The following is a 23,675-nucleotide window of genomic DNA, read 5'->3' on the forward strand; positions in this document are numbered from 1 at the left end:
ACTGGCTGTTACCTCGTTTGTGAGTGCCTTAGGAGAGGTGTATCCTGCAGTACTTGCTGACTGATCTGGATTTGGCACAAGAAATGATGCAGAAGGGAGGATTTAACTTCTTGCAGTTGGACTTGGAGGGGGTGGAAAAACCAAGTGAACCTGCAACCTGAGCATGTCTGGTCCAGGCCATCACCCCACCACCAAGCTTAATTTTTTTTTTTTTTGCTTGGCCACCATCAAAATACAGAGGACCACTCCATGTACATCTGTCCACTGGTGATGTCCACAGTGCGTAGTGTTGATTTGCAAGGGATTTTAAACAGCAAAAATATTCCAGTGGCCTTTACTGCTCTCTTGTAAGGTTTTATAAAGTGAGTCATGATTTGTACGTTCTTTTTCCACCTGGAAAGGGAAATGCAGCCCTTGCACCTTCAAACTGGTATTCCCCCCCCCCTAGAATTCTTCAAGCACTTTCTGTGTAGTTCAATTGCAACATATTTATAAAGCAACACAAGTCAATGCCAAGTGCCAGCCCAGTTGCAGCCGTGCTCCTGCAGCCTCCCTTGGCTGTGCATCACGGATAAGTGCTGTTGGAATGGTTTGGGTGTCCCACAGTCTGTCCCCTCCCCACCCTCCAGCCTGCTCCTGGCCTCCTGCGTGCCTCAGGAATGTTATGTAAAGCGTGATGTGCAGCATTAGCAACAGAAGTATTTGGTTCAGGCGGTTCCTGAGGCGGTTCCCACACCCTCGTGATCTCCGGAGCGCACGTGCCGACGGCTGCCGGTGTTCGCTGGCACTTTGGAGAAGGTTTCCCTCTTGGCATCCAGGTGATGGTGGATTTGGAGCTTAGGAATTGAGTCTGGTGGTACCAGTGTGGATGGATGTGTCAGTCTGGGGGAAGGAAGGGAGAGATTCGCTGGCAAACCCGTTGGAGGGAGCCTGGAGTGAGGTGTGGCGAGGAACTGCTGGACACTCGTTAAAAGGTACGGAAAGGAGAGGATGGGATGGGGTGGAGGATTGTTGGAGGATTAACCTTCTTCCAGGTGGGGTGTTCTGGGACCTGACAACACACTGCCACACTGTCTGCCAGGATGGGGATGGAGGGTTTGTGCCCACAGTGCCAGAGCATCTGTTGGCACAGCTGGTGTGTGAAGACCCTGCAGAAACATCTGAGTGTGTTCGTGGGCTAATGACACTGTGACAGCCAAGCCACCAAGGGATGAGTGTCTGCAGAAATGCTCCCTGAAATGCTTTGTAGCTGGTCTGTGGTCTGAGAACTTTCCCTGTTGTTCTCCTGCCTGTTGCTGGATGTGGTTGGACAAACTCTGCAAGTTCCCAAAACTTGTTGACAAGGGGAATGATCCCGTGTGTCTGTGGCGGTTTCACACCAAGGGCAGTGGTTGAGCTGACATCTGAGAGGCTGTTTTCTCCTTGCCCTGACTGCACAGATCTGATATTTGAATTTTAGTCTTCATTTTGTAGGTGGGAGAAGAACCACCCACCCTCCAGGCTGAATGATGCCCTGTTGTGTGTGTCACAGGCGTGGGTAGCACTGGCTGGACTATACGTACTTTCTGCATGTGGTCCATGGGCAGAGGCTGTGGGCACTGGCTGTCTCTGGGGCACATCCTGGTGTTGGCACTGCAAGGCAACGCTCTTGGGAGCACAGCCTACACCGTGGATCCTGCTTCACACTTCCCTCCGAATCTGAGGCAATGGATTGATCTGAGAGTTTCTTTACCTCTTGTACGACTCCTGTATTTTATCGCCTCGTGCGAGGGCTGTCCCAGGAACCTCTCTCTTGTAGTTCAGGGAAGGTTAGCTCAGGTTTAAACCACTTGGTTGTGGTTGTTTAGTCTTAGTGACATATTAAGTATTTAATATCCAAGTGCATTAGCTTCCCACCCACATCCCCCGCTGCAGATGGGTTGAGGGAAATCGTTGGTGCCCACATCTATTAGGATGTTGCCCGGCATACTTGTATAAATGGCTTCCTCCTGGACCTCTGCTTTTATGTTTAGTTCCTGACCTAATTAGCCATGAACGATGGCGTTGGTGGAGATCTTGCGGCTGCCTCAAACACGGAGATTTCGGGAAGATCGCTGCCTGCCCGAGGGGACACCTCGCACGGTGGGATGTGGCAGCGGCGTCACAGCCGTGATCCCCAGTGGCTCTGCAGCCAACTGGGCCAAAGCAGTAATAACCCAGCCAAACCAGTGTCCCCAGTCCCTGGTGGCAGGTAGGCCATGCCCTGGTGCTGCCACCTCCCCTCGGTGCTGGTGTGAGCAGAGAACCCGCCTTAATTGCTGCGGTGCATCTGATTGTGTTACAGCTTAATTTCCAGGTCCTTGCTTAACTCGTGCAGTACATCAGAGGCTCTTGTGAAATGTAATGTGCTGGAGCAGCAGCACAGGAAAAAGCTCTGCCTTCTGTGAAGCCAGACTGTTGCAGCGTAATTTGTTTTGTAAGATTTTGAAAGGCAGTGTTGCAATCTGTAACAGTAGAATAGTGGGAAGATGGTCAGGTGGTTCTTGGGACTTCAACAGACAGATTTCATGTCTGTGTGTTTTTGCAACACCTTTCTATAAAGGGAAACATAATTTAAAATATGATTACTTAGTGTTGTAACAGTCTTCTCAAACGTTTTTGCATTATGCAGAGATCATTATCAGAGGCTGATATTAACTTGCAAAGAATATTATGCAAATCATTCTCCTGTTCTTCTAAAAAGAAATTTCCTTCATAATGCAAAGCGTGACAAAAAAAATTGTGCAGAGGCTTTTGGCAAAATTACATTCAGAAGATGTAACAGTTTTTCTGCTTACTAGCACAATCCGTTTCTGCCTTTCCACTGGATTTGCTCAACTCAAGCTGATAAAGGCTGAATTTTAAAATGAGGGCTGGGGTTGGGGGGAGTGTATTGTACCTCGTGGGTTCAGGAATAGACAGGGAGGTGTTTTGTGCTTAGATCAGTGTTTCAGATCCATCCTGACAGTGATTACGGGCTCTGATGGTTCTCAGCTGTTCCTCACTCTGGAATTATTTGGTGGTGTTTCGCATTCCGTGGGTTTGGGGTGCACAGCATCACCCTCACCCTGAGCAGTGCCCTGGGGGTTCCAGGCTGAGATTCACCTCACAGGTCAGACTGCCCAGATGTGCAATAATACCCATTTATGGCTCTGTTCGGCCTCTGTGTCGCTGGTACCAGTGAGACCATCCTGAATGAGGGGCACTGTGAGTGATGGGAGGCTGGACCACGAACACTGGAGGTGGGATGGGTGGCCCTGCCCTGAGGCCTCCCAGCCTTCCAGAATCCCAGAATCACTGAGGTTGGAAAAGACCCCTAAGATCGAGTCCACCCTGTGCCTGATCCCCACCTTGTCCCCCAGCCCAGAGCACTGAGTGCCATGTCCAGTCCATGTCCAGTCCTTCCTTGGACACCTCCAGGGATGGGGACTCCACCACCTCCCTGGGCAGCCCCTTCCAATGCCTGACCACCCTTTCCAGCAAGAAATTCCTCCTGATGTCCAACCTGAACTTCTCCTGGCACAGCATGAGGCCGTTTCCTCTTATCCTGGTGTTAGCTGGGAGAAGAGGCCAATCCCACCTCTCTACAACATCCTTTCAGGTGAAGCAAGAAGGTCTTACCTGAGCTTCCCTTTCTCCAGCCTTGGCATCTTCCTTGCATTTCTCCAAGCATCAGCATGTTCCTGGAGGTAATCCTGGCCTGGCTGAAGTCATTGAGGATTTTACCACTGACTTCATCCCTCCTCCATATATTTTTTGTGTGTGCTACAAACTGGTTGTATCAGTTCAGAGCTGCCCCATTTCTCGCACAGAAACCAGACTCTCCTAAAATCGAGCGGATTGTTTTAGAGGTTTTGACTGTTCTGCTGTTGTTATGGATTGATTGACAAAAATAGACCCTAATAAATATTGCAAATGACTAAAATATTTGCAGGCTGTGCATTGCAGTCAGATTTGGAAAGGCTCATTTGCTGTAGAGCCCCGTTTTCCAGGCACTTAACACCAATTTATAAAAATGTACCGTTTGTCCTGAATTTTTTTAAGGCATTTCTCAATACAAATTTGATTGAGAAAAGTCAGTAATATTCAGACACGTAGATTGAATTACAGCGTTATAAAATGGCAGGCAGAGTTCTCCTGAAGATGGGAAGTTTTCAGGCTCCTTTTCTTGTGTCTGGTTAGATAACTCAATATTTAAAAATCAACCCAAATTAGATAAATAAGCTGGAAGTTGTAGTTAGCATTCGTCAAGCAACTTAGGCTGGATGTTCCAGCACTGAGTGACTCCACCTCTAGCTGCAGGGTTTCCCTGTTATGAACGGGTGAATACTAATCCTTGTTTATTCCCTGCTGCAGAGAAGTGGATTTATCCGGAGTTTTCTGCCTTGAAAAGGAGCCCTCGGTGGGAGCGGGGTCGGGTGTGATGCGCCCCGTGAATTCCACCCTTCACACCTTCTACCAACACCAAATACCTTTTCTGGGTGACACAAGGGAACTTTTTAACACCCCGAAAGTGGCCCCAGGGTGTGGTTGGGGTGTGATAATTAGAGCAGTGAGGCATTCCATGAGTTGGCTCTGCCCTGTGCTTCCCTGGGCATCTCCCGGGGTCAGACTCACTCCCGAAGGGAGCTGCTGGTTGAGTGTGGAACCCATGGATGAATTACTGGGAAAGGGTGACTTTTTTTTTTTTTTTTTCCCAAAGATCGTGTGGAAGGATGAATCAAAGCAGGGAGGTGTTTTATTCTAAACAGGATGGCGGAAAGGAATCTTTTTATCTCCTGGGTTTCTTTGTTTCTGGAATGTTTCCTAGCTCAGACTTGCTGGTGGAGCAGTGATAGACACATTCGTGCAGATCTCCTTCTGGTGCCCCCTTGAAAAGGGTAATGCTGCCAAACACAAATATTCAGCTCTAAACTTCTGTGGGTTTTTTTTCTCCCAAGGATGCCTCCTTTTGACTGTATTTCTTGGAGTTTTATGTATTTCTTAGAAGAGCATTTGCAGTGCTGATTATCAAGGCCAGGTTGGACAGGGCTTGGAGCAACCTGGGCTAGTGGAAGGTGTCCCTGCCCATGGCAGGGGGTGGGAACAAGCTGAGCTTTAAGGTCCCTTCCAACCCAAACCATTCTGGGATTCTGTGATTCCCTTTGTTTTCCCCCTTTTCCCAGTTAACCTCATTTCAGACTGTTCATATCCACAGTGGCTTTTATTCTTTACTGCTCTACAGGTTTTCTATTCCTACCTGCCTCACTATAACCATGTTCTCACCATCAGTCATTAATAAAACCAAAGCAGAGGCCAGCTGTGTCTGCTGGAGGGAAACTCTTCCCAACAGAGGGAAAATTACAGCTGGTTATGGAAATCATGGGGAAGGGAAAAAAATAGGATTCACACCTGGTTTAATTTGTGGGTTTATGTCTTGGATATAAGTTATACCAATGCATAGCACAGGTTATTTTAATGTGAATTATGGGCTTGCCCTTCTCTGAGCGTGATGCCGCCTCATGATGTGGGAGCAGGTATTATAACCTTGAAGAACCTTGTAGGACATAAAAGTTTTAATTAAAAATCTGGCTTGGTTGAGGGTATTTTGGTTTAGTATGAATGTCTTCATTTCTTTTGAAAAAAGAATTAAATGAAACCCTCAGTATTCCTCCTTTTTTTTTTTTTTTTCCCTCTTTTTGATTTCCGCATATTTATTCTTGAAGTCGGAGCATTAGAAAATAATTGAGTAAAACAAAATCCACAAGGCTTCAAATTACCTCTAGCTTAATGTTTTATTTAAGAGGTTTGCTAACTGACATTCTTTATAATGAATTAGGTCACGCGGCTCTAAAGAGTGTTGTCGGGGTTTTTTTTTTCTTTTTTACATTTAAATTTGAGGCTGCTTCCCTTGAAACTTGGGCTCTGCTGCCAGAGCCGGGCGCGGCTGCGACTCCCCGGCTCGGGGAATCTCGCTCTAATTATTCTCAATCACACTTGTGCAAATGAATATATCCATGTTTGGAGGATCGAAGTGGTGTTGTCATGGCAATCTCCGTTAAGGTCATGAGAAACTCATGGATATTGTTCGCCGCCTCTCCCGGGAGGCTTCTTTCCCTACCTTTGTGGAACCGTGGGGTTTGCAGGGCTTGGGGAATGAGTTGAAAGCGCAGTTTTGGGAGTGATTTGGTTGAAGGGGTTCGCTGTCTCCTGCTGGGGTTCAGAGGAAGGGGGTGGTGGGCTCGTGGCTCACTGGTCACCCTTCTCTGGGCACCAGATCCCAACCAGATCCCATGGATCAGGCTTGCTCTGGAAGGTGAAATCCTTATAAATCTCCGGGGCAGCAGAAGGGACCCGTTTGGTCGGTGCTGGTTGATGGGGCTCAGTGTTCTGGGATGGGGTTTGACTTGGGTTAGTTTTGCTCACACCTACTTAAAAAAACAAACAAACCCCCCTAAAAACAACTACAAAAACCTCAAAACAACAACAACAAAACGAAAACAACAACAAAAAAACCCCCAAACAAACAAAACCAGCTCTGTTTTCTTTCAGGCCAGGTCGGGTGAGCGACCTGGTCTAGAGGAAGGTGTCCCTGCCCACGGTGGGAGGTTGGAATGAGATGAGCTTTAAGATCCCTTCCAACCCAAACCATTCCATGATGCTGTGATTCTTAACTGCAGGGGTGGTGGTAGCTGGAGCTGTAGCAATAGGAAGATGTCCCTGTCCCCCAGCGTGGTTGGGACTGTCACCCTGAGCCCGTCCCTTCCCTCGGTGTCCGTAGGAGAGCCGGGAGCGCTGGTGGTGCTGGAGGCACGGAGGGTGCTGAGTGCTGCAGTCACTGCAGAGGAATGTGGGCAGGGACACGCATGCCCTGCTTGGCCAGAGCTCTCCTCTCCTAAAAGAGATGGTGGCAGAGCCACAGCTGGTTTTATTTGGGTTCTGGAAGGTAAGGAAGTGATAACAAAGTGCAGCGAGGGGTTTGCAGCTGCAAATGGGAGTCTTTGCGAACTTGGAGTCGTGAAATTTTAGGTTAGCTTTAATTCTAATTTAAAGGGGGGAAAAAAGTGTAACAGCAATCCAAACAGTTCATTTTATTTAATAACTTGTATGGAGACATTTTGCATGTTTGGATGCAGCAGCAACACCAGTGACTTTACACGTCTGGTGTGGTAGGACAAAGGAATTCACTGAAATTGGAGTTCACTAAAATTGGAATTCGCTAATATTGGCATTTAGCAAGTCTTGGTTGAGGTGATCCGTGTAGCCGTGGGTTTATGGTTCTATATTTCTGAGTTATTTTTTGTTTTTAAAAAAGATCCAGATGCCACAAAGAAAACATAACCACAAATAAATGGTTTTGATAGAGAGCCATTAAAGCATTTTGATTTGCAACTGAATTCGTGTTAAATCAGCCTAATCCCAAATATACATACATATGTGTATATTTATACATACCCAAAGATACACAGATATACACACACACACCCATCTTCCTGTGAGCCTTTAGACAGCTCTGGCACCTCCCTGTGCAATTTTTTTATGTGCAGGTTGCTTGGCGTGAAAGACCTGACATTATTTAATGATTGATATCAATACTCTACAGAAAGGTATGAGATCCATGTTGAAAATTAAAAGAAAATCTGAAACTTTACTGGCTGTAGAAGAGAGGTGACTGTGCCTGCAGGGTGCTGGCTGAGCCTGTTATGTTATGTGTGTTATCAGCACTTAATTGCTTCTGGTTGCCGTGCCTTTCAAGGTGTTGAGCCTCAGTGATCTCGTCCTCTCACACCCAACATGTCCTCACCCATCAGGGGAAGAAAACAGGTTTTCACGGGTTTTTGCACCTGGCAGGTTTTCAAACAGGTTCTCCCGTCCCTGCAAGGCCCAGCTCACAGAGCCCCTGCCCTGTCTGGCTTTGCCCCTGCCCATGGAGTGTCCTGGCATGGGGGAGGGTCCTGCACGTGGCAGGGGACACCCCGGGCCGTCACCTCTGCCCTGACACTTGTCTGGGTCCATTTTGACCTGATTTTCTTTAGAACTTGACAAACATGTTGGGTTAAAGGGTTTTAAACTGGAATTTCAGGTAGTCAGAGAAGGGTTTCCATGTTTCCATGTTTCCATCAGCGATCAGTTGGGTTTAAAAACCCAACAGAACACGAAGCAAGTGGAAATTATAATTCAAGGGCTATTTACATTTACAGAATTATCTTAAGTAATTCTTTCTCTGCTTTCTGCAGAGGAGATGGAGCAGAGTCTGGGCTGGTTTTCTCAGTTGACCTTCTGGCACATGGGATTTCTCAATGACTCTGTACTTCCAGGTCTCCAGGACTTGCCCAAATAACCTCTAAATAACCTCTTCTGACCTATTCGGGCTTGTCCACCCAACACCTGGAGAAGTGGCCAGTGAGCTGCTGCCCTGTGCGGGGGGCTCTGTGTCTGATGAGGTTTAAAAAAGGCACGGGGGAGCCTTTAATGCTGGGAAAGCCATCAACTGCAGCTTCTGCAGTATTTAACGGGGCTCCAAAACCCCCTGATTATCCCTCCCGTTGGCTTTTGTCGATCGTTCGCTCGGCTAACGTGTTCCTTTCAGCTTTGGTGACAATAAAATGTGAGTAAGCAGAAAACTCAAATTTCTGAACGATGGCTCGTGGCGATTTCCTAATTTCCTGAGTGAGCAGAGGCTTCTTGGCGCTTCGTTCCTGTGCCAGAAAGACTATTTGCTCATACAAAGTTCTTCATTGTAATAGGAAAAAATCAATTTGATTACTTTCATGTCAGCATGCATGTCTAATGGCTTAGAAGTTATTGCAGCCATAAAATATACAGTATCATTTCTCTCTCACTCTGAAATTTGACAGGATTAATATAGTCAGCATGAAATCTTAGTCATAAAGTCGACCATAAGTGATGGTAAAATTAGCTGCTGAAATCGTCTGCTTATGGAAAGCATCTTCTGTTTTTCCTTCTGGGAAAAAAATATCAAGGGGCTGCTGTGTGGATGGGAACAGAGCGTTTGCTCTGATGCAGAGATGGCCATTTCATCTCCTGCTGTTCTCATGAGGGACATCTGTGGTGTCCCCAACAGCCTGGGGTGTGGTTTGACAGCCCGTTCATCGCCGGTGGGGCACTGGAGGTGCTGGTGGGGCTGAGCTTTGTGTCCAACCCAGCAGTGATGGGGGATTGTAGCTCTCCTGGAAGTCATTCCCTGTGTGAGCCAAAGTGAACTTCACGGCAGGGCCTGAAAATATTCCCTGTCAGAGGCTGGACTTTGGGTTAGAACCTGAGGTTTGTGGTGTCCCCATTGACGATGTGTGTTCTCCAGCAGTGGGTGATGTTTGATTCATCTCATGATGCCCTGATTTATCTCAAGCAGAGCAGGCCTTGTCATGGTTGAAAAGCTGTTTCTTTCCATGGTGCAGTGCTCCAGTGAGTTTGGAGGGAGGTGAGGCCCAGCTGAGGTGGTCTTCACCCATGGGCTTTACTGGATGCTCTTCCTGCTGGTGCAACCCACCACCTTCTTGGTCACCCGCTGTCCTCCTTGCACAGTCCCCTTGGGAAATGGGCTGGTCACCTTCACCAAGGGCAGAAACACCCTGTAGGAGCCACCTTGCGCTGAGCTGAGATTGAGAAACCTCTGCTTGAAAGCTGAGTTTCCTCCTGCTGAGTGACTGCGTTGGGAGCCAGCGGGGCTGGAAGAGCAGATGGCCAGAACAGCCGCTCCTTCCTGCTCACCCACCTCCAAACCTGCCCTTGGAAGTGCAGATGAAGGGCTGGGGTTAGGCAGGCATGTGATCCTTCACCAGCCCAGCCTTTGAACTCCTTGTTAATGGTTTTGTTTCATGACATCTCGTTTCGGCTGCGTTGGGTAAGGTGCCCATAGCAGCTTTTTCTGCTTATGAAGCTCATTCCAGAAAGAATTAGGGAGCTTGGTGCTGGTATCTTTAACATCTACTGTAAAATTAGACCAAGGGAAGACACCATCTTGCATCTGGGCATTAACTACCCGTTCCATAGGTCCCACAACAGGGTTTTGTTGCCAGTCCTTGACCCGCTTGGCTTTGCAAGGGGAAATTTCTCCTTCCCCTTGAGCAAAGACACGCAGGGTTTTGCTCATCCAGGGGATCTCGGGGGTCCCTCATGTTGTATCTGGATGCTCCCACCTCTGCTGGAAGCTGTCCTGCTGGTTTCACTCGTTCTGCCTGCCTTGGCAGCCCAGTGTGAAAAGTTAATATCTGGTCATTGGTTTTGGCTGCATCTCCAAGGCAACTTCATTCATAGGCAGCTCCCGGTTCATACCGATCCGGACATGCCTAGATGACTAACTCCCTTCTCCTGTTACATCCCAGAAGAGCTGTTAACTCCTTCAGCCCAGGTAGGTGTGATACAGCAGGGAATGGGCAGACAGGGAGGGTGGATGCCATAAACAACCAGCAAATCCAACCTGCTCCATCCTTTCTGCTTTGGTTTCTTTCCCAGTGCTTTGTTCGGCCCGGAGAGCAAAGAGCTCGTCGCTGTTTAGGATCCTTCTCAGTGCTGAAAGGTCTCAGACTAAGTTTGTTTCTCCTGGAATTATTATGCTTCGTTATCCTTTGGTTTGGGCAGAACGTTGCCTTCGGGATCTACACTTACTGCAAAATTTTGTTGGGGGAAAAAAAGAAAAGGAACTTGGCCGCGCGCTGGCAACGCGCCCTGAGATGCAGCGAAAATTTAATTCTGCATTTCATGCAAACCAAGGGAGGATTTTCCTCCAAGGGGCAGGTGATGAGGTGAGACCACCACATTCCCAGGTGTGTTCAGGGTACATGAGCCCCGAGGTGGAGCCGTAGCAGGTTAAATGTGGGGACACCCCGGTCCCTCGCTGATGCGCCTCTTTCTGTATGTTTGTCAGATACAGATTTCCAACCCTCAGGGACTCCTTTGATTCTCACCAAAAGATGTAGGAAGGAGGAAAATGAGCCAGACTCTGGGGTTTTTGCTGTTTTTTCTCTCACAGCAGTGCTGAGAGGGGATGTTGCAGTAGATGAGGATTTGTCCTTAAAATCCACAGCGCTCGCTGGGATGGGTCCTGGAGCTCCAGTCCCCAGGAAGGCATCTGACTCCAGGAAGGAGAGGGACTGGGAGAGGGCCAGAGCAGGTCTGCTTCACACCAGCATCAAGCAAAGTTTGGCTTGAACTTGCTGAGCATCATAGAATCATGGAGTGATTTGGGCTGGAAGGGGCCTTAAAGCTCATCTCATTCCAACACCTCTGTCATGGGCAGGGAACCTTCCACTTGACCAGGTTGCTGGGATGTGATGCTGCCCTCTCCCTTCCTGTGTTTGAATACTGACATGGTCCATGTCATGATGCTGCTTTGGAGGTCCTGGAGGTGATTTGGCAGGAGCATAGGCACAGAGAGGAGAAGCACACTGGGTTTTAGTGGTCACATCCGTGCCCTCTGTGCAGCCTAAGTGGGGCATCTCAGCAGGAATCAAGGGTCAAGATCCCCCTGGGGATCACTGAGATGTACAAACCTGAAACCCTGTTAATTTTTTAATGCATTTTGGGAGATCTGTTACGCTGAAACATCAGGCAGAGGATTAAACACACCAGGAATATGAACCTGCTGTGAGTCGGGATCGTGCCTGTGCTGTGGGATGAGGCTGTGGCTGTGGTGGTACCTGTGGAAGAGTTAATTAGACATGGGAGAGATTATCCCAAGGACCTGGGGTGCAGCTTGGTTGGAGAGCATCTCCCAAAAACCCACTGCCTGGCCAGCCTCCCTCCTCCAGGTGCTGCTTTCCCTTCCTGGAGAGGAAAACCTTCTGTCGGACTCTGTAGCTGCTCTAACTCTTAAATTTTAATAATAGATTACCATTAGTATCAGCCTTATATAATGCACAGCTCATTATTGCTTACTCAGAATAATTTCACAGCCTCCTTATAGAACCTTGGAACTTTATTTGCTGAGTATAAAATATGCAGAAATGCATGAATAGCTTTAAGACTTGGTACCCTAAACTAATACAGTGTGCTGCCTTTTTTTTTTCCCTGCACCATGATTGAAGTCAAATTAACATATTTACCTTCAGTGCTCCCAGGAGTAGCGTTAAAAAATTCAAGAGGTGATTCAGAATAGTCTCCGATTTACTGTGTTTAAAGCTGGATTTCATTTCTCAGTAAAACCAAGCAAACACTTGACTCCCCTTCAGCTTTCCAGCCTTTTTCCCCCCCGTGCAGGTCCTTGGACTCAGCAACAGATGGGAGCAGTGTTATTACCGCTGCGTTCCCAAAAGGAAGCTTTTTATTTTATTTTATTGGTTTTTCAGGATGGGGGAGAAAGCAGGGGCAGAGAAAAAGGGAGGAAATGAGTTATAACTAATGGCCCAGAAGTGTAGCTGCTGTTTTAATATAGAATAAGGAAAAGTATGGAGGGTGGTTTCTGTCTTTGTGCCTGCAGGCTCTGGCTCACTGTGTGATGTTGGGTATTATGTTATCCTGCTCTGCCTCAGTTTATCTCTCTGTCATAAGTGTTTCCTTGGACAAATCATGGACCTTAATTTTTGCTCTGTGTTGAGGTCTTCCCAGGAAGAAATGCCATGTAAATGTGAGGTAGGAAATGGAAATGGTTGCTTTATTGCCCGGTGGTTTATTCTTACCAATGATACCCAGGCACTGTCCTGCCTGTGCCGTGATTTATTCCTGCAGCTGCAGGGCAGTTCCTTGAGCTCCAAGGATTTCAGACCCCACAACAGTTGGGTTCAGGGACGTAAATCCTGCACCACACCTCCCAGGATGAACTTGGACCCTGTCACTTTTCCCAGCCAAGTAATGAATGTTCCAGGGAGAGGGTCTGTGTGAGGACCTTTTGCTCAGCTGGGGCCACTCGGTACCCTCTGAGTGGGACAAATCAGCAGATTCTCTCCACCACGGATCAGAGATACTGCAGTGGGGGTTTTTCCATGCCTGCTGCTAGATTAGGAAGTTATTTCAGCAGATGTTGTTTCCTAAGAAAATGGGTTAATGCTTGGTGGTTAGAACAGTGTGGCAAAAAAGCCTATTTGTGTGAGGTTTTGGCTAATTGCCTCGCAAGAGTTACGGAGCGTTGCAGCGAATTTCCTGGATTTCGCAATTGCGATGGTTCTGGTTTAACTGGCCAGAAGGATTTGCAAAAATGCACAAAGAAATGGAAAAATAGAGGCAAAGCACTTGCTGTCTTGCTGCAAAAAAGCTGAAGGGCCTTGTGGCTGGGGTGAAAAGTCTCCAGGTTTAAGCGAGTGAGTGAGACTCGGGGTTGAATAGTTTTCAGGGTTTTGTAGAATTCCAGAACAGTTTGGGTTGGAAGGGACCTTAAAGATCATCCAGTTCCACCCCCTGCCATGGGCAGGGACATATTCCACTAGACCAGGTTGCTCCAAGTCCCATCCAACCTGGCCTTGAACACTTCCAGGGATGGGGCAGGACTGCTCCCCACCACTGCCTTGGCTCGTGGGACCGGTCCCACTGGCACTGATGGAACTGGGAGCTGCTCCGAGCTGGGAGGGCAGGGAGGAGTTTCCATCTGCACTCAGGGAAGGCAGCAGTTCAGTAAAATGGGCCAGTGCACAGGAAAATGCAAATCAAGTGTTGTTATTTCCAAGAGAATCACTGTGAAAAGACTTTTTGCTGTGTCGATGAACCGGTGGGGCTGGAAGGGAACCTGGGGCTCTCTCCTTTGCTGTCCAACTTTGTGATGCTGCAGGGAAAGGTGGCCATCCTTCAGCCACTCCTGCCATTCCTGTGCCACGGAGAAAACCCATTTTGGGGCGAGAATTCCCAAAGCCACGTGCGGGCACAGCCCCGGGTCGGGGGCCAGCACTGCTTCCCCCCGCTGCTGCTTAAATCACTAATTAGATTCCATCTGAGCAGTAACATAAACCAGAAATAAATGGACTTGGCTTCCTAAACTTAGCACTTAAATATTTTCCCAGGCTGGAAAAAAAAAAAAACCACAACATTTGCTTTCCATGCAAAACATATAAATCTTGGAAAAGTTCCCGAAGTTGCGTGTTTAACTTTTCGGATCCGTGCGTTTGTGGGATAGGAGTGGTTATTCCCCTGCATAATTATTTTTCTTTTTAGGAAGCTGAAACGTTTGTGAGGAGGACATTTTAAGTGGGGATGAAGAAGAGTGAAGGGAGAGTCAGGTTGGATGGTGATGGCTTTGCTGTCACTGTTGGAAAGGAAGCACCTTCCCCTCATCCCCTCCCCGCCAGGATTAACCACAAATGCTGCTTTTACCGTTGTGTTTCGGGGCTGTTTCTGCTTGTCTGATGAGTTGTAGTGAAACATGTGTCTGGTTGTTGGTTTCTTTTTAATCCTACCACAGTACAAGAGCTGTTACTGGAGTTTATTTAAAGTCTTTGCATAGTTAAGATTGTGGCTGCTGTATAAAATGCAGGCTCACCCCTCCTTCCCGAAACCCCGCTGCAGCTGGATGCTCCTTTATTTCCTGCACTCCCTCTCCCCTGTGCCCACCTCATGAGAGACCCCACTGTAACTGTTTAAATGCAGAGATACAGGGCATAGATTTATTTTGATATAAAATCACTGTTTCTCATAGAATCCCCAAGGAGATGCTGTGGAGGCCCATCACTGTGGGTGACATGATGCACAACCTGCACTGGCATCATCCTGCCCTGTCCTGGGGGTGCAGGTGGGCAGCACCCCCAGCCCCACTGTGGCACTGGGATGCAGTCAGGAATGGGGTTGGAGATGAAGAAGCGGGTCTGTGGTGACTTTCCTGCCTGGAACAGGACAGGTTTTGGCACGAGGGCAGCTGAGATGAGTTTTGTGGGCTCTTTATTTGATGGACTGTCAAAACAAGATTGTCAGGGTTTCTCAGGGCTGGGGTACGGTGGGAGTGGAGTGCACCAAGCAGGAATTTCCCCAGGCTGGTGGTGTGCTCAAGGAGGAGGCTTCCCAGCACACTGACCCTTCGTGAACGCCACGAAAACGCGCTTTGAAAGAAGCTGGAAAATAAAATCTCCTCTAGGGAGAAAAAAAACCCCAATACCCATCCTCAGCTTCTCCCCACAGCACTCTGTGCCTTGCTGTCATTGCAGCCCCTATTCCAGAGCTGGAGATGTCGAATTTATTTGTGTTCTCCTGACACCTTTCTGTTTCATAACAGTAATCACTCCTGGGTTTGGCCGGGAGGCAGCGGAGCCGCCGCGCTCCCTGTAATCCAGGAGTGAATCAAAGCAACTTTTTACAAAACAAGATTCTCTTCTCGCTGTTGCAAAAGAGCTTTGGGGAAATCTGGTTTTTGTGGTTAAGGATCTTACTCTGATGCACAAGGAAAATTATGTGTAGCTTTTATTTGGCCCAAAGGATTCTTACAACATTATCCGTATTTCCTTTAATTTGTGGGATTTCTAGTAAATGGGCTTAAAAATAGGTCTGGGCAGGGTGCCAGGGTACATAAGAAGAGCAGAAAAGCTTTGCAGGCTGTGAGCAGCTCGCTTTCACTTCTCCCTCGGCGCGGGCAGGGGGCACGGAGCGGTTGCTCACCTTTTGGGGTTAAAATTTAATGACGTCTCTGGAATTCTTTGGAAGTTGATATTGCAGAAAAGATCTTTTTAACTCTTTCTTAGAGCTGATGCCATGTCATTGTTGGGCTGTCAGGTTCTGGGAAGGGGCAGGACGAGCTGTAGCACCAGGGGAGGACGAGGACAGGGCTGGGGAACCCTGACCCGCTCACCGATGGAATTTGGGAACCCCGGAATGCCGATGTACATGTAGGAGCAGAACATGATGTTTATAAACATGTTTTTTTTATTTCTTTCCACTCTTCACTCTCAGAAGTCTCTTTAAGCCTTTTGTTAAACGGGAGGAATCTCATAAGGGAGCGGTGATGGCTCGGAGCGGCTGCCGAGTGCCCGGCTCACTTCCGTGATATTTACCTCCCTTTTCAAATTCAGTCTCAGTTCAAGTGACTCAAAAATGCATTTTTCCCTGGGGACAGCCACCCATAAAAGCCTTTCATTAAGACCTGGTGGGTTTTTACAGCTGGAGTCCCAGTGGGAAGGGGAAGGTAAGTGGGAAAGGATCCGGCCGGGCCGTATGGGATCCAGCCTGCCCCGCTCCGCCTTCCTCTGCTGGGCCAGGGGGCCTCGTGGCTTCCCAAAAGTTGTGGGGTTTGTCCTACTCCTGTAAAATTCAGTTCATTTGATTTTAATTAAATCTTTGGGCCCAAATCTGTAAAAGTTTGGTTTGAGTCCCGTGGATGCTGCGCCTCTGTGTTGTGAGCGGCTTCTTGGGAGAGGATGAGGAGGAGCAGGGAGATGGATGTAGAAGAGGAGCAGAGAGAGGGATGAAGACTGGGGAGGTTTTGAGCTTCCTGGGAACAACAGTTCAGGATCAGTGTTTAGGAGTGGGGAGCTCTTGAACTAAAAACGTGCATTTTCACGTATTGGTGGTGATGAGATTCCATAAAATCCAGAGGATTTTGTGATGCCTGGTGCAGAAGCAAGTGGTCCGAGGGAAATTATTTATGCTGTTGGCAGTAATGTACTAATAACTCTTTTTATCCAAGGGTATTGAGGAGCTTTACAGGCATAAAGTCTTCTGATGCCTCTGTGAACTGGGGGAAGTGGGCTCAGCTTGGCTGTACAGGTGAGGACACCAGGCCTCGTGCCTGTTTCCACCCTGGAAACATCCTGGCTTCTCAGCTGGTGCCACACTTTTCCCTAAAAGTGGATAAATTGAGAGTTGTTGTGGAAACCAATCCTCCAGGATCGTGGTGGCTGGGGACTGAAGTCCCACGAGCCATTCCCGACACCACGCAGTTCCCCAGCATCCTTTCCGGGGAGGCAGGTGAATTTGCTGGAGCTCCTAAATTAAGGGATAACATTTGGGATGTATCTGGAGAGCACACGGCTCCCTGATGCTACCTCAGAAATCATCTGTTCCCTCTGGACATGCCAGTGCCCCAGAACACCTCTTTTCCCATTAAACCTTGGGATGGAGCAGCTCCCAGCCCTGGAGCTGCTCTCCCTCCCAAAGCCCCGACCTCCAGCCAACCCAACACAGGGGCACAAGTTCACGTTCGAGCTGATGCTTCAAATTTGCCTCCTTAGCTGGGGATCAGCTTTCCCGGCCGCGCCGCAGGGAAAGGCTCCTGTTGTTTCTCCAAAGACCAAGGTTAAATGAGTGGCTGCAGCCCAGTTTGGTGGGAAAGGCAGGTTTTTAGGGGTGGTTTTGGGGAGATGAGCTGAAATTCCCGGGAGGTCACGGCCAAAGTGCACCAAGGTCCATCACCAGGGTTAAGGGCTGGGATGTGTCATCTCCCCTCTTAAAACAGTGTCATCCTGCAACTCACAACATGAGCCCCTTGGATTTCTCTTTTTAAAAATAATTAGGTTTGTGCGTGCGGTTCGGGGTTGGTTTTGTTTTGGTTTTGGTTTGTTTGGTTTTTTTTTCTTCCTTTTAAAAAGATTTTTTTAACAGCGAGCCAGCAAATTTAATATTTTTTTCAGTGTCTTGGCTGTGTTGTGATTTACATTTGATTTTTAGGCGTAATTAGAAATGCAAGTGGAGCGCTTTGTGTTTTACCTCTGCTTCAACTATTTATGGCATGGTATGCAAATGAGGCGAGCTATGAATATTAAAGATTAGAGTGTGTTACAAAGTATCACTGTCTTTAATGAGTTCGGTAATGGGCACAGGCTCTGCGTAGACTTTAATATGGAGGTATTTTATGTTGTGTGCCGGCTCGGCGCTCCGCAGCTCTCCGTGCAGGCTTTGGTTACATCCCAGGAGAGCAGGGCTGGGATTTAAACCCTCTCCAGCCCCGGCTGCAATAGGTAGGTGAGATTTCCGAGCGTTCCCATGACAAAGGCGGCTGCGGCTGGCGAAGGGTGGTGCTGATGGATTATTTCACAGGGGCTCTCCCCCGGTTTCCCGGCGAGGTCAATCCCTTTTTCCTCTGCTGCAGCCTCCGAGATGGATCCGAGAATATGAAAGCGCTCGTCGACCTTTCAAGGTGCTTTTGCAGCACTGGGAGGGAATCTTAAACACGCTCCTGCCAAAATGGAGCTGCTGCTCCCGACGGCACAGGCACCCCGAGAAACCCCTTCAGACACCCCTGGCCAGTTAGGATTGGTGGCAGAGAGTTATCTGGGGGGTTATTGGCGTGTCTGAAGGAACATCTCACCCACTGGATAGAGGGGTGGGAATGGATTAACCCCTTCTTGATGCAGAAGTCTGGGCAGCCCAGTTTTATCTCTAAACCAGTGACCGGTTTTCGCTCTTAAATCCGTGTTTTCTCTCTAAACCGGCCGCTGGTTTTATCACAAACCAGCATCAGAGTTCTAAAAAAGAGGAAGGTGACGGTGCTTTGGGGTGCAGCAGTGCACACCAGAGGTTTAATCCACGAAGCAGCAGCTCTGCTGAGCGCCGGGGTCCCCGCGGGAGGCAGCGGGTGCTGGGGGGGCTGCGGGAGGTGGGGGGAAAAAGCAGCCAGATATGGAAAGCCAACGGATTTTATTCCAAATGGGGCTTGGGGAGGGTGGGCGGTGGGGAGGGAGAATGAAGCATGCCCCAGGGAGCGTGCTTTTCAGATTTGAGGTATTTAAATTACAAATTTTGATGAGGGAGATTGTCAGCAGTATTCAAAACAGTGCTTAAATTCTTTTGAAACACTGTCGAGCTGTGCTGTGGCAGTTGAAAAGTTTGGCACACAGGAACTTGGCCCAGAAGTTGCTGCTTGGGTTTTTTCCTTTAAAACTCAATTCATCTGTATTCAAGTGTCCCACATGCTTAAGGGAAAAAAAAAAAAAAACCCAGCAGGCTCACAGTGGTTTGAGACAGACCCTTGCCTGCGAGAGAAACTGCAAAAGTGATTGATCTCTGATATTAGGGGGGGTTCTGTGTCGGTTAATCAGCATTAATAAGTATTTATACTTTGAAAAAAGAAGTTTTATGGTGTTTGTGCCTGCTCATAAAAACAACGAGCACACTAAACTGGGATTTAGCATATTTTGTGATCCACTGGATTATTAATCCATATGCATTAGTTACCCTTGGGTTTTTTGGATGATTGATTGGTGTTTGTTGTTGTGGGATCAGCTCAGTGTTTGCAGCACGTTGTGAATTTTGGGGAGAAATTTTTGCCTTCAACCTCTGACCCTCCTCTGCTGCATAAGGTAAAACCCTCTGTAAACCCCTCAAATTTAAGGAATGTCTGTGCTGGGCTCTCCCAGGGACTGCACAGCAGCACAGAACTTGTCACATGTTGGTGTTGGCTCAGAAGATGTAGTTGACCATATTATATATATATAAAATATATTGACCATATATGATTTGTATTCTAATATTTCATATATATAATCATAGAATTATCCTCATCATCACCTATATAATACAACATTCTGGGCTGCAATGCTGTCTGGGGGTGTTCTAGGGTGTGCTACAGAAATAGGCACATTCTGAAGCTTTGGGCACAATTTGTTGCCTCGGTGAAGGGTTTTGTTGCAGGAGCAGAGGAGGCAAAAATGAAGTCAGTGTTGACGCTCCTGTACTGTCCTGCAGTGATGCTGGGAGCAGGGATCAGTCTGGAGGGGTTTTCCAAACCCTAGGAAGGGGGGAGAGAGGGAATTGTTTGCCAAAGTACAGGCAGTAAATGCAGTGTACGAAAAATGCAGGTTTTCAGCTTTGCCTCCATCTGCCTGGGGAGAGTGGGCATCAGGCTGAGGGGAGCATCTCATGGCACCAATTTTAGGTTTTTCAGGGTTTTTGCTTAATGACCAAACCCCTTGTTTTTGAAGAACCTCCTGTGCAGTCTCATATTTGCTCCTCTAAGCCCAGAAGCGCAGAGTTAAATGTCTGCAGTCTATAACCTCCCTTGTCTGCAAGCTTATATTTCCATTAAGGATCAAGCTCGGATGCAATTGTAGCTTTGCTTTATAGACTATTAAAAGTTTAATGTATAAATGTCTCCCTCCGCCAGAACTTTTTGGCAGGGTCGTTTTCCAGCCCTGAAATTCCTACAAAAACCACGCAGATCCCGATTGCTGCACAGGCTCGGCTGCCCTTGAAGGGTTAATTATATTATGCCTTTTTTTTTTTTTTTTTTCCTTTTTGAAAAAGCAGGGAGAATAAGCTGCAGCCAAAAGTAAAAAGTCATTAATTTTAAGGCAGAGATGTAAGCAAAGTTTCCTTCCCCTCTGCAGGTTGGTCAGGGTAGGCTATGCAGTAATTGAAAAGTAAAGGCAATTGAATTACAGGCTCCTGTCCAAACCGAGTGCGATTTCTTCTTCTTCTTCTTCTTCTCTCTTCTCTTTTTTTTTTTTTTTTTTTTTTTTTTTTTACAACCTCCATTGCATCAGAACTAGGCAGTATTCCTGATGTTCTCATGTGTGTTAATGCTGACTCACAGACTAACTTGCACAAGAAAAAAAAACACACAGGCAGCTCCACCATACTAGGTAATGAGCTCTAGCAAGAAGCAGCGTCTGATGTTTTGTAAGCTTTTCTTAATTGACCTTTTAAGATATTTACTTTTATTTTAAAGCTTTCTGTTCCGTAGTGGCACGGTGGTAGGACTGAGTCATGCATGTTATATATTGCCTGCTCTGCTGTTGTGTACTAGGAGTGAGGAGAATAGGATTCAGCATGGCACTTGTCTTTTTGATGTGTTACGGATGGGAATTAGTGCTTGTGCTGGGATGCTGGAGGCAGGGTGATGGGGTGCTGTTTGCTTTCTGCTGGCTGTAACTTACTCGGGGTCTTGAGTTTTTATTAGGTGGCAAAATATTCCATCCTGCTGGATAACTGTATTTTTTTATCCAGGTCTCTCCCTTCTCCTTGCAGCAATCGGGGAGGGGGGGGGGGAAACAACATTAAAATGTTGCGTTTTCTATTTTTTGCTTCTCCTTGGTTTGAGAGGTTCTTAAAATCAGTGATAGGGAAGGGGAGAAGAAAAAAAAAAAACAACAACTAATGAAATAATAATGGCAGTAACACGCTTTCACCCGGGCTCAATGACGGCACTTTTTGGAGGCTGCTGGGTGGGTGACCTCGAGGAGCCAGAGATGTGCCCGGGCTGCTGGTGACTCACCTTGCAGCAGGACAGAGCCCAGGAATGGGGCTGTGCCAGGGCTGTGCCAGGGGCCTGGGGGAGAGAGCCCGTGGGGCTGTGCTGGGTCCCCACGGAGAGACCCCTCGGGGCTGTGCCAGGGTCTCCAGGGAGATGTTCTGGGGGCTGTCCCGGGGTCTCTGGGAAGAGACCCCATGGTTGCGCTGGGGTTCCTGGGGCTGTGCTGGGGTCCCCAGGAAGAGGTGCTGGAACTGTGCTGGGTCCTCAAGGAGAGACCCCTCAGGGCTGTGCTGGGCTCCCCAGGGAGAGATGCTTGGGGTTATGCTGGGGTGCTCAAGGAGAGACCCCTCAGGGCTTGGGGTTATGCCAGGGGTCTCCATGGAGAGACCCCAGGGCTGTGCCAGGGTCTCTGGGAAGAGGTACCAGGGCTGTGCCAGGGTCCCCACAGAGAGACCCCTCACAGCTGTGCTGGGGTCCCCAAGGAGAGACCCCTTGGGACTGTGCCAGGGTCCCCAGGGAGAGATGCTGGGGGCTATCCCGGGGTCTCTGGGAAGAGACCCGAGGGCTGTACTGGGGTCCCTGGGGAGAGACCCCAAGGCTGTGTTGAGGTCTGCAAGGAGGGACCCCAAGGCTGTGCTGGGGTCCCTGGGAAGATCCTCCAGGGTTGTACTGGGGTCTCCAAGGAGAGACCCCAGGGCTGTGCTGGGGTCCCCAGGGAGAGACCCCAGGGCTGTGCTGGGGTCCCTGAGCAAAGCTCCAGAGGCTGTGCGGGGGTCCCCAAGCCGAGCACCCATCACCCCACCCCAGGCTGCCCTGGCAGTGGGGCCACACTCACCTCCTGAGCTGCATCACCAAGCATTAATTCAGCTCACTTTTCCATCTTCTCCCCCCCCATTCCCTGCCCGAGCCTGCAGGTCTGTACTTTCTGTGCGAACTTCCAGGATTCTGAAGCCCCGTGCTGCATGTCTGCTGCGTGTGGGCTGCTGGTGTGCTACTGAGGAATATTTTGCAAATTCACTTTGGGCTCTTAATAAGGCAGAAATAATCTTCTTTCACCCATTGCCACTGGCTGCTACACTAAAAATAGGGGCCGTCCGCGCCGCTTGCCACTTGCAGCATTTCAAAAATAAATACTTTGGAGCTGCAGCTCCCGGTGCTGCAGGAGAGGAGCCTCGCTAGGACTGGCATTTGATTACTGAACTTAACCTTGTTTTCCTCTGCACAGGCATCCACAGCGTTCCACGGCCCAGCCCCAATCCCTCTCCCTTCCCCTCCGGGATTTTCTACCCCTTTCAGGGGGGGGGATGCTCAGTTTTGGGGTGCAATGACTTTTTGGCTTCTTGTCTCCCTGCGGTGCAGGGGGGGGGAGGAGGGGGATGCACAGCCTAGACCTGAAGTGCATTTTATTTGACTTAATTTAACTCTTTATTTTATTTAACTCTTTATTTCATTTGAGGCATTACAGCAGCTCTGGGCTCAGGGGATGGTACTTGGCTGCTGAGTTTGCAGGGAGCTGTTGCGTATTTTCCCTTGGGTTTGTGTAAAAGTGCATTTCCTTTGCATTAAAAGGAGGGGGGAAACAACCCCAAAACCGTGTGCTGAGGGCAGGGCAGGTGGCACCCTGTGCCTGGGGGTACTGGGTGGCTTTGGTGGATGACAACCCCTGCCAGCCTCAAATCCAAGGGTGGGATTTTTCCCCCCTCTCTCCTCATTTACAGAAGAAAGAGAAGTTTCCTTTGACCCTTTGGGGCCTTCAAGGGCAGGACTTTTCAGCTCTTTTCTTTCGAGGGGCTTGGGCTGGGGGGGTGAAAGCCTTTGGCTGCTTTGTCTCCCACCCCCAGAGGGTCCCTGTCCCTTTGTCCTTGCCCCAGCTGCTGCCCAGAGCACCTTCCTGCGGGAACTGCAGGACTTTGGGGATATTTGGGGGCTTTTTTGGGGGGTGATTCACCGCTGAGGCTCTTTGCATGTTGTTTGGCTAAGAAAAAAAGACAATTTAAATACATTCTCTAATTATTTCTGATTACTCCTGGGGGAGCTCTGATGGCAGCATCTTATTCCAGGTCGATGCTTTTTTCCTTTGTTGCTGTCGCCTCTTCCCAACCTTTCAGGCCTCGGAGCAGGGAATTAGTTTGGAAAAGAGCAGATCTGCTTTTTTTTTCCCCAAAGCAGATGAGGGCAGAGGCTGAGAATTCCCAAACTCTCCTGGAAGTTGTCTCAAATAACGGCTGCATTTTTTATGAACATCTTGTGACAAAAGCTATGACTTTACAAAAATCAGGCAGAGATGTACAAATTGTCCTGCTGTATCCAAGTGCTGGAAAAAGAGGCTGCCATCAGAAAACAAATTGATGTTTTGCCTGAGTGGTCACATATGTCAGATAATCAAAGTAGGAGGTGCTTGGCTGGTTTTAATCCACTTTGGTCCAAGTTTTCCCGTTTGGAGGTGTCCAGTTGATGGTCTGTCACCTGTAGGACACGGCAGCCCGAAGGGGACTGGATTTTTTTGGGTGGGGAGGGTGCTGGGAGCTCCTCCTGCACCGTGGGGCACAGCTCAGCTTGGGAGATGAGGTTGGAAAAATACAGTTTACATCTGGAATTGCAAAGGTCATTTTTCCTGCAG

At 48.5% G+C, this 23,675-nt stretch overlaps 1 protein-coding gene across 5 annotated transcripts in view; it reads left to right on the forward strand.

Annotated features, from left to right (window-relative positions):
• Positions 1 to 23,675, forward strand: part of NACC2 (NACC family member 2) — a 48,411-nt gene that overhangs the window by 9,500 nt on the left and 15,236 nt on the right. The window contains exon 1 of one of the 5 annotated variants that reach the window (XM_039379615.1): positions 17,804 to 17,822. The exons of 1 other annotated variant lie outside the window; for it this stretch is intronic. The gene's annotated coding sequence lies outside the window, so the exon portion shown is untranslated. 3 more of the 5 variants (XM_039379616.1, XM_039379614.1, XM_039379613.1) reach the window with 3 other exon arrangements.

Source organism: Pipra filicauda, unplaced genomic scaffold, assembly GCF_003945595.2.
Source record: "Pipra filicauda isolate LSUMZ 115617 unplaced genomic scaffold, ASM394559v2 scaffold170_size1570365_pilon, whole genome shotgun sequence".
In the NCBI taxonomy this organism is placed as follows: domain Eukaryota; kingdom Metazoa; phylum Chordata; class Aves; order Passeriformes; family Pipridae; genus Pipra; species Pipra filicauda.